Below are 10,921 nucleotides of genomic sequence, written 5' to 3' on the forward strand. Positions count from 1 at the left end.
GGTGTTGTTGACATGACATTATCACCGAATGTCAGTAACTACCCAATTAATCCATACATACAAAGAAAACAGAACAAATATGTTCTGAAATTATATACATATGCAGTTATGCTAAATAAATACAACTATATATGCAATTAGGAAAGGTTGGAAGCCAAATTCAACCCTGTGCCATGCGTACAAATAGCTTACAGATTTCTCATTGTGCCGAAGCATGTGCACTAATTTTATTTCTGGTGCACAGCAAGTCAAAGGAGAATACATCATATTGTTGTTTCAATTACACTCAGAATATCATTTGCATACATGAATACGCAAAAAGAAACAATTCATGGCCAGTGAGTTGTGCTCCCAAATGTGCCTCTCCAAAGGCTGGAGAAAATGATGCCAGAATTCATTTCTGTTGGGAGGTCTGGATTAGCCGAGGCTTAAACTAAGTCCTCTGTAAATGAACGGTGTTGTTTTGCGTCAGGTCGGGCCTTTCTTTCAAGAAACGACGCTCTACATAACAATGAAGACTTGCTCGCCCCCTGACCATCTTCACAAACCAAACCAAACGCTCTGAAAGACATATAAAGCCCAGCACGTTCAACGTAAGCCAGAAGATTTACCTCAGGAGTCACGCCGACTGACGCGAGACTTTCAGGGGCGTTTAGGGGGATTACAAGGACTGAATTTGTGCTGAGTCCCCATTAATTATGAAACACAATGCAACACTATTGTACTTGTGGAAACTGATGACGACTGTGCTTTTTTTAGGTGTGTTCCATTCCTCAGGGAGAAAGAACAGTCATAAGACCTGGACTGCAACTCTGCAGATGTCATGCTTTCGGCTACTAAAAGTCTGGATCTGCTTATGATTATTGTTTCAGTGTCAGTAAATATGCCAACAGTCATTTGTTCCAATTTTTCTTTCAATGATAGGTCTAAAATATATGCAAACTTTTCTAGCTACACAAGCTCAGTTTCATGCTTCAGACTGTAATTTATAACAGGTAGGACTGCATGAAATCTAAATGTAACTATTATTATAATGAGGTGTTCAACACGCAGCATGTGATAAATCCTTACTATAATTGCAATGAGAAGTGGTTATCAAGAAAAAGAGAAATTTTAAGGTCTCACTGCACTCTTCCAAAAAAGTTTGATGGTTAAATGTTGGAAAATAAAGTGAATAAGACAACCATAAATATTAATATTTAATTTTAGAGTTGTTTTATTGAGTAAAAGTAGTAAATCCTTACTGATTTATAAATTACTAAATGTTCGCAAAATTGTGCAACCGTTGCAAAGCAAACCAGTTTTTTTCTCCGCAAATCACGAATTATTAAAATAAATTAAATAAAGAGTTAAATTAATTGCAACTTCATTATGTATGTTTACTATAGTTCAAAAATAATTACTTTAACCATTTAGTAAGAAGTATAATATAATAACATTTTCATTTCTTTATAATTATATAAAAATATAAATAAAACCGTTACTTAACGCAATTATTAACATATACAATAATTAATATATGGTTCTGATTTTATTTTATTTTTTCTACAGTCAGTTTATCTTTCAGGTCAACTATTATCAGGGCAGAGAAACAGTTGAGCACAATATTGTTAAGAAAATTAGCTAAAGCTATTATATACTAATTCAGCTCTACCTCAATCTAGTCAACAACAACAACAACAAAAACATCTAGCTGAATGTTGCTCAAGAGAAGAAACAATTTAGAAACAATTTTTACTCAGAAATTGCTAGTAAATATCGCAATTAGTTACGAAGAAACTGCAAGTAACACTGAATTAAAGTAGAAAAACGTAAATATGTTTGCTTATAAAACAATTTGAATAATCTTTGGTTTATTTACAATTTAGAAAAATAACTTTTTACACTTTAGTCAACCATCACAATCCATCCAGAACACACAGTATATATACACTCAACAAAACCAAACACTGGCAATGTTTACGTTTACGCACTTCGTAGAGTATACGTGCAGTTTCTGGCTATATTTATTCTGATAATTGGACATGAGACCCCCTACAGTATGCAATTTCAGCGCTTCAGCGAGTACATAATCATTTATTTTCTGAGTTTTCACTAGTGTGTGCATGTGTTTGGGAGAGAGAGTGAAGTCCTTGGTGGGAGGAGAAAGCCTGCAGAGACTAACCAGAGCAAAACCATGGAGTCAAACCTAATTATTACAGTACACACACACACTTCTCTGGAGACCAGTGCTCACAAAAAGCCAGCATCCCAACACATTCATCATTTAATATGTTCATGGAGCAATGGAATCATATTTTACATTACACACCAAATGTGGCCTGAAATTAAATAAAACCTGAAGTGCAGGATGTCGGTGTGTATTTTCTGGCGCGTGTCTGTTTGGTTACTGGGGTGGTGCCGTCTCGCATCACTCAACCATGCAGATATTTCTCACCATTTCATGATGCAACCTCTGTTTGTTATAGGAAAATATCAGGTGTCTAACACTGTGATAAAAAAAAAGATACAAAGTACTTTGTATTTTTTAAGGCATAGTTTTAGAGTGTCTTTTGGTATTCTATGAAATATTATTAGGTTAAGAACAATCTAAGCATTATTTTTAATATAGAATTAATATATTATTGAAACATTTTATATTAATGGAAAATAATACTAAATGATTTATAACATTTTATTAAATAATTGCAAATAATGTAGTAGTAATGAATTGAATGTTATTTTTACTTTTGTAGTATAGTATTTCATATTTTATAGAAACATGTTTATGAAATATACTAATACTTTAATAATAAAATTAGCACTTAAGTATTTCAATGCAATATATATATATATATATATATATATATATATATATATATATATATATATATATATATATATGAAATAAAAATAATTTTGTATCAATTCAAATTATGTAGAATATTTTCATATTTATCATTGTATATTGATATTATATTTGAATAATAAAATGGATACTAAATTATTCCATTTACATAATATAACTATATTAATTAATTATTTACAATGTTTTAATATTCTATATTAATATTATTTGAACTTAAATTATATAATGTAACAATACTTAATTTATGATTGATTGAATATTAAGTATTTGTAAGTCGCTTTGGATAAAAGCGTCTGCTAAATGATTAAATGTAAATGTAAATGTAAAGTATTAATATGCTGTGTTAATATTAATACTACAAATTATTAAGTATATGCAATTATTATAAGCTTACAATATTTTTATATTCTATATTAATATTTTAGTAATTTTTATATTGACATTATATTTTAGAAAATATAATATAATATTACAGTAGTATATATTATATTTTAGTTTTGTCAGTAAATTATTTGCAATAAATTAAAATATTTATATTTTATATGTATTCATTTATTTTATATTAATATAGAATAATATAAATTTAATATATACAATTATTATAATTTATAATAACAATGTTTTACAAAATGTATAATATAATTTTTTACTAAAACTAAATAATAATAATTTAGTACAAATAAGTAACTTTTGTCGAAATTATTATTTATACATTAATTATGCAGTAGCAGATTATTTGTGACTGTGAGAGTAATCTTAACTGATAGCCACAATGACACACAAATAGGGATAAAATGATAAAAAGATTCATCAAAATCATGCAGCAACAGGAACAAGGAGTGAGAAAGGTAATGAGCAGGCCATCAGCACTTCTAGATATCAGCCGTTTAGAAATCCAGAACAATCAAGCACAAAATGTGGGCACTTAAACTCTGGAGGGTGTATCATGACGTCCCTGGTGAGAAATTCAAAAAGAAATTCAGTCTAGCGTTAATGAAAGTCAAGTTGACACTTCAATCTCTCAGTCATAGAACCAAACACCTGATTGGCTAAATTCCAGAACAGCAACCGCCAATCAGATTCCTCATCTCGGATATCAGACAGCATGCATCTCAAATGCATGTACTGTTCAATGCCTCTGCATTCAGTCAAAGTCGTTCTCAGATGCCAATATATCCCTTCTGGCTAGAAAACAGATTGAAGCGCAAAGGACAATGACAGGATTTTTCGATTAAATGAAAATCATTCCGAAATCGACTAAGTTGAGCACTCGGAGGAATTCCTTCATCTCTGACTTTCAGGGTTGGTTTGCTGTGACTTTGTCTATGAAACACTTCATTAAATGAGGCTTAAAGACAAACTTGTTCTGGTCAGACATTGATTCAACAGCAAAAGCTTTCATCGACTAGAACTATTAGCAAAGCACAAAAATAACATTACATTCTTTCCACTTTTAAAAGTGTGAAAGAACTAATAAATTTGATGTCTTCTAAATCAGGTTTAAGGACAAATCTCTCAAAACCTATACAGACATTTTTTTTATAATAAAAAAATACTTAATATAATTAAACTAAATTGAGTATTAACATATTACATAATTACAATAAATAAATATAAACATTTAAGTTATAAATATTTAGATTATGCCATTTATTTATATATTTTACATTAATATTTAATAGTACAAATATCACACAATTATTTTTAACAATAATATACTTTCATATTTAATGTAATGTTATTTTATTTATTAGATAATAATGTGGGTGGGTATTAATAACATGTAAAATAATTAATCATATTAATTATATAAATTATAATTATATTTGTCTATTTTTTATAAATTTTTAATAAAACAATACTAAATTACTTTATTTATAACTATTTACCAAATAAAATAATTTAACTATTTTTATAGTTAATAATTTCCAGATAATTTCACCTGACTGAACACAAAACTACAAGAAATCATATGTTGCATACAAAAAAATATCTATAATAATAATAATATTTGGTAGGGTCATGCATTCATTTGGACGACGGCTCTGTTTACAGCCACAGGAAGTGGCCAAACTATGACACGAAGTGCTCTGGAGAAACAGTGAGAGAGGAAAAGAGAAATAGAAAGAGGAAATGCTTTGCTGCTCGCTTCCGTCCCGTCCCGTCTCCTCCTCCTGCTGCTGTTACGGTGGATCTCAAGGCCTCCAGCTGGAAATCGGCTGCCACAGACTGGAATCTAATATCATTCCTCAGCTGATAGATCATAAACAGCACAGGAATCTCACTCATAACCCTGAGCTTCCTCTGGGCCAAATACGAGAAGCAGAAACGTTAAAGAACGCAGACAAACTACATGTGGCAAGCACATGTCAGTCAGCTGAATCAGGGATTGAGGTGAAGATGCTCTTATTTTACATGTAACAAACACACACATATTATATATATATATATACCTACGGCCGATGAATCATCAGGAAACAGAGGGTTAGACAACAGGCTTAAATTCGAGCCCCAGACTGTTGAGCGTCTCATGTTTGAGTCCTGAAAACGAACCACCCAGGTCTTGGTCCTGATCCCAGCTAAAGACACCCACTGATACCATCAACAATACACTCCCTCATCCCGACGCACAGAAAAAGCAAAAGAGAGTATATAATTCTAGGTTCTCCAGAGTAATACTTACCCTTAGCTAAACTGAAACTAGCGGCTTTCTTTAAATATAGCATCATAACGCAACCCGTCTATAACAGTCATTCATGTTTGGAAGAGCTACGGGAGTGGAAAGGCCAGTTGGATGCGAGCTGAACTAGATCAGGCCTGCTTGCCTCAGGATAAACGCTGTAAAAGCCACAATTTACTTACAATGTAATCTCTCCTGATGGCCAACTCTCAAACATTAAATCCTCGTAAAACGATCTGCCATTTTATGCCCTGGCTTTTACATTTTTTACGGCTGCCATCTGACTGGAGGGGGATTTCAACACTGCTGCTCTAAGCTGGACTAACATGGCTTTATGTACAGAGGACAAGACACAAATAATAGAGAGAGTGATTTTTTGCAGATGGACACTTCTGTGAAGAACGTGTTTGGGCTTTGATACAAGTTCAGCTGTATGGACAGTATGCTGTAGTTTGTTCTATTCACTTCGGTAGTTTTACGATTTGGACAATTTTGGACAATGTGTCACACAAGACAGCATTTGAGACGTTTTGTCTTTTTAATTATTTTATTGTAGTTTTACAGTTTGTGTATATGCTTTTTTTTCATTACTTTTAACATTTTCAGCGGCAATTCTTAAATTAGTATGCATTTAAGATTGTCAATTAATTTATCGCTTTTTCTTCATCCATTTCAGATGGACGATTTTGGACATTGTTTTTTTTTCTTTCTGAAAAAACACGAGACAGAATCATTTATTTTAGTTACGTTATATATTGTTTGTTTTGGTATTAGCGTGCTGTGCTAATGGTTATCATAAAATGCATTGCTACTGCCGCAAACACTTCAGACTACTGATTTTAGAAAATGTGTCTTGCATTCATTATTGTTTTTTTTTTTTTTGTGGTTTTAAAAGTTTTGATATACTTTTAACTTCCCATTTGATATTTTAAGTTTAATTTTAAGTTTAAAAGGTTTATTAAAGGTTGTCGTTAAATGTATTGCTTTTAGAACACTGTACACTGTAGTTGTACACATTCAGTTGGACAATTTTGGACAATGCGTCCTGCGTTTTTTTTTTTTTTTTTCCTTTTTTTTCTGAACAACACAAAACAGAATCAATGAAATGTCATTTATTTTAGTTATTTTATAATATATCTATGTTAACTGTAGCCATATACATTTCAGACGTACAACTTTTGGATTTTGGAGTTGCGTTTTTGTTTAATAATAAAATATAGCATTTAAAAAAATGTGTTTTAAACATTTTCTTTACATTTTTCAGTTCAATTATAAGGCTGCACTAACAAATTGAGCCAAGAATGCTTATTTACAAGTATCACTTTTAAAGAATGGACACTACAGCTTTACACATTTTAGACGGATCATTTTTGATGTTGCTTGACATGTCTTGTTTTTTATTATTTTTTTTTTGTTAATGATGTGTCAAGTTATAAACAGCACAACTCATTTTTGAAATCAAGAACTCTTCTCACGCAAACACTCTCTAAGTAATATGTCCAATCGGGATCACGTGACTCTGAACAATGTAAATATATCCAGCCACCTTAAAACCAATTAGTATTCATTGGTCAATTACAAGAGAAAATCACTTCGACTCGTAAAAGCACACATTACGTTTGAAGCATCCATATTTACATTACGTTCTAAACATAACTGGATAAACCTCTTGTTATGAGATACCAACATTATTTATGTGGTATAAACAATGAACAATGTTTTGTGAATAATTACATCACTTTCCATTCCGTTATCCTGTGTATCATGCAAAAGCTATCGGTTTTACTTGAGGACTTACACGGTTATAAATTAGCACATACAAGGTTAGTAACTTATTACAATGCAGACTAGTCTCATGTTAACACGTATGACTGTTGAAGTCTCAAGGCTATTCTTGACGTATTGTAGCAAAGCATTAACTCTACTGTAAGAATGTTACCATAAAAAAGTATCTTTTGTTTGTTTTCACAAACCAAATAGCAAGTCCAAATCAAACAAGACAATTTATTCTTTGATTATCGACAGCAGACCGTCAACATAGTTCACATGTATTGGATCTGGAACTGTCGTGACTTACCTTTTCAAGATTTTGAGATGTTTCCTGACCCAACAAATATAGTTTCACTACAAACAAGCTTATGAAAAAAAGATGCACACCAACGTGCGCAAATACAACCATACCAGTCTAAAGTAGCAGCAGCTATTTGTTCTGTGAGCCATGAATATTTAATACATCACGTAACTTGAAAATAAATTGTTAATATAAGAGGGGGAGCTGAGGTCTTGTAGAAAAAAAGAGGCTGAGCTATGCCACAGGTCAGTCCTGTTCCATTCAAAGTCTGAAAGGAATGTGGGAAGGGGAGGGAGGAAAAGGAGAGGGGATAGACGGCTGGGAATGGGAGCCGAGGGTGTATAGGATGTCCTCACCATTAGAAATGTCCACCGGGGTGGTCGTGACTATCAAACACTGATAACCACAGCAATAAATAACCAACTGTCAATGGAGAACAAGTTGTTCCTAATGGAACTGTACCATGGTAACAATAGTTTCAATAGAACAGTAACTAAAATGAGCTTTTAGAACTAAATTTGCCACTTAAAAAATGAGTAGAAACAGCTTGCACTAAGAAAAGGCTAGCACATTTTTATCAAACGATTACAAAGCAACAGCAAGTAACACACTGAATTCAATGTAGCCTCCAGTTTTTAAATAGGAATACTGAAATAGTATTTTCTTGTATAAATAAATGAAATAAATAAATAAATAAATAAATACTATTAGTTGTTCCTAATCACATCTTTGAGAAATATTGTTTACAGTGCAATTTGCACATTTTTCAGTAATGGCAACTGCAGTTATTATGGTATTTTGTCACAAACATGTATATTTATAATGATTATTGGCCACTTAAAATACACATGCTTGAAGAAATCAATGTACATTTTCCACAAAAAAAACAAAACACACACAAACATATTTTACGTAGTGTTTGTAAAGGAAATTCTGGGAACATCCAATTTAGATTATGTATAATGAGTTCATTCATTCATTCAAGGTTTTTAGTTCTAAAAAAACATTTGTACTATTGTTTATGTAGGCTATATATAATTCACGTCTCTTTAATATTCTGCCCATTAAAGTTTATGCATATAAAACTTGAATACACCTGATATAGCCTATGTTCAACTTCAGGTTTGTAAAAGACATGTGAAATCTGAAATGTTCCAAGAAACGCGTTCAACAAAACACTGAGCGCTGAGACAGTAACATAAACATTTCGGAGGTTTCAAAATATAATCCGAATCGATTCAAAAGCAGCCAAGAGGGTTAACAGGAACAAAAGCGCAACGATGGCATGAACTCACCTCTGCATTCCTGTTATGTTTATCCAAAGCAGCGCGCAGTTGTAGTGTTGAGTTGGTCACTTCACTTTGTGCTCCTTTGTGGCTGTTGGGCAAACGCGTCTCGCATCGCATCTGGGCGGGGCCGGGGTGCCGGTGATGTCACGGAGAGGGGCGGAGATTCGGAGACGGCTAAGCGGAGGCTGGAATCTTTGGTTCGCCATCTGTCACCGAGGGCCCTCAAGGAAAATCACTTTTCCCCTGGCGTCTAGTTTTCCTGATCAATTATTAATTTCACTGAGTGATGATGCTGATGATATTCATTCTGTCCCCTACTTCAAGCTTTCCATCACTTTCATACTTCGACTATTACTTTTTTTTTTTTTTTTTAAAGAGCATACTGAAAAAAAATATAGCTTACATCATTTCTAATATAATGTCATATTAAATAGAAAACATTAATGGCTCATTTGAGTGGTTTTGGAATTATTATTATTATTTTTAATTGATTTAAAAGTAAGAAATGGAATTAAGAAATCTAATCTGTTCAACGATTTGTTTAAATTTCAAAAAGTAAGAAATATAAGGATTTAAAACATAAAGAATTGACTAAATAAAGGCTGAAATCTTTGATTTTTTTTTTTTCTTTTTTTTTAGTTTGGCATGTTTTCAAACAAAGAATCAGAAAAGGCGAAGCAGGTAATTATAATAAATATTTCTCTTTTTTCTTCCAAATTAAAGTAAGTGTTGTAAGTGGTCAAATGTTTGCCTGTAAGCATTGCACACTTCTCCTATTCATGTGCCAGCAAGCAAGTGTCAATAAAACAATTTAAATGCTAACAGATAGCTCTATTCAGGTGGTATAGACCATATCAAAAATTACATACTTCTCCTATATAGTAGGCCAAAATAGTATGTGAACAGAGTAATATGTCAGAATTTACAACATTCCTAAAAATTTGGCAAAATGTACTCAGATAACTGAAAAAAAACTCTTAAGTACACATCTGATGGACAATTTACTATCCCATGAGGCTACACGAGAGTATTTGCAAATCACTGAAGCGACACAAATGATACTGGTAGGTCAAGTCATGACAACGTCAAAAAGTAGTAGGTCATCATTACATTTATTCTACACACATTACAGAACGTACATTTTTAATGCTTGCTATGTAATTGACTGTTTACAAAGAGCTTGATTGACAGGCAATCTGACCAATCATAATGCTAAATTCTTCACCATCTTACTCACAAACAAATCAGAGAGGAGAATAGATTAACTTTGGTGGACTCAAACTTGAAAAACTTTGCATATTGATGTCTTTCCACGGTTCCACGAAAAAAAAAATCAATCATGGTTATTTTGTGCTTTTTAATTAATATGGTAAGATGTAAAATTTTCATGCTACTTGAACTGAGGCGATACATTGATCTGACACGACACTTTAAAGAGCCACAAAACAGTATTTATTGTTTGAATTTCTTTAAAAAGAAATTTTCAGTGGTAGAGCATTGCGTTAGCAGTGCAACAGGTCGTGGGTTCAATTCCCAGGGAACACACATACTGATAAAAACAAAAAACAAAACAAAACATACAAAAAAAAACTTAGCCTGAATGCACTAAGTCACTTTGGATAAAAGCATCTGTTAAATGCATGAATGCAAATGTAAAAAAAAATAAAAATAAAATAGTAACCTGCTCTGTCTTGTCTGTCGGCATCTCATCAGTTTTCTCCACAATGTATTTCTCACTGCCAGAAAATTATGTCGGACATAGCAACAGTAACTTTTACGAGTTCACCCTTACATCTAATCTGAAGGCGAATAGTAGCCATATTTTGGCATGCTGTCCTGGGGGAGGGGTCCGGGCCTGGAGCATAGCCCGAACCCAAATAGGTCCCCATCCCTAATTTGGCATAAATAGATTAGAAGTGAGGAGTTGGGGTGGAGGAGGGATGCCGAAGAACTGTCGTGGGACAGGAGGTAGGAAGACTGGATATATATACGCTTGTGTGCTAGTTAAGATGATAAGCCAAACGAGATGCACC

At 32.7% G+C, this 10,921-nt stretch overlaps 1 protein-coding gene across 3 annotated transcripts in view; it reads right to left on the bottom strand.

The window, feature by feature from the left end:
* The window catches only part of LOC113040184 (SH3 domain-binding protein 4-A), a 32,313-nt gene extending 23,312 nt beyond the window's left edge, over nucleotides 1–9,001 (bottom strand). For 2 of the 3 annotated variants that reach the window (XM_026198485.1, XM_026198484.1), the window contains exon 1: nucleotides 8,895–9,001. The gene's annotated coding sequence lies outside the window, so the exon portion shown is untranslated. The remainder of the gene's footprint in view (nucleotides 1–8,894) is intronic. The other variant, XM_026198487.1, reaches the window with a different exon arrangement.
* Nucleotides 9,002–10,921: the final 1,920 nt, after the last annotated feature.

Source organism: Carassius auratus, chromosome 22, assembly GCF_003368295.1.
Source record: "Carassius auratus strain Wakin chromosome 22, ASM336829v1, whole genome shotgun sequence".
Taxonomy (NCBI): domain Eukaryota; kingdom Metazoa; phylum Chordata; class Actinopteri; order Cypriniformes; family Cyprinidae; genus Carassius; species Carassius auratus.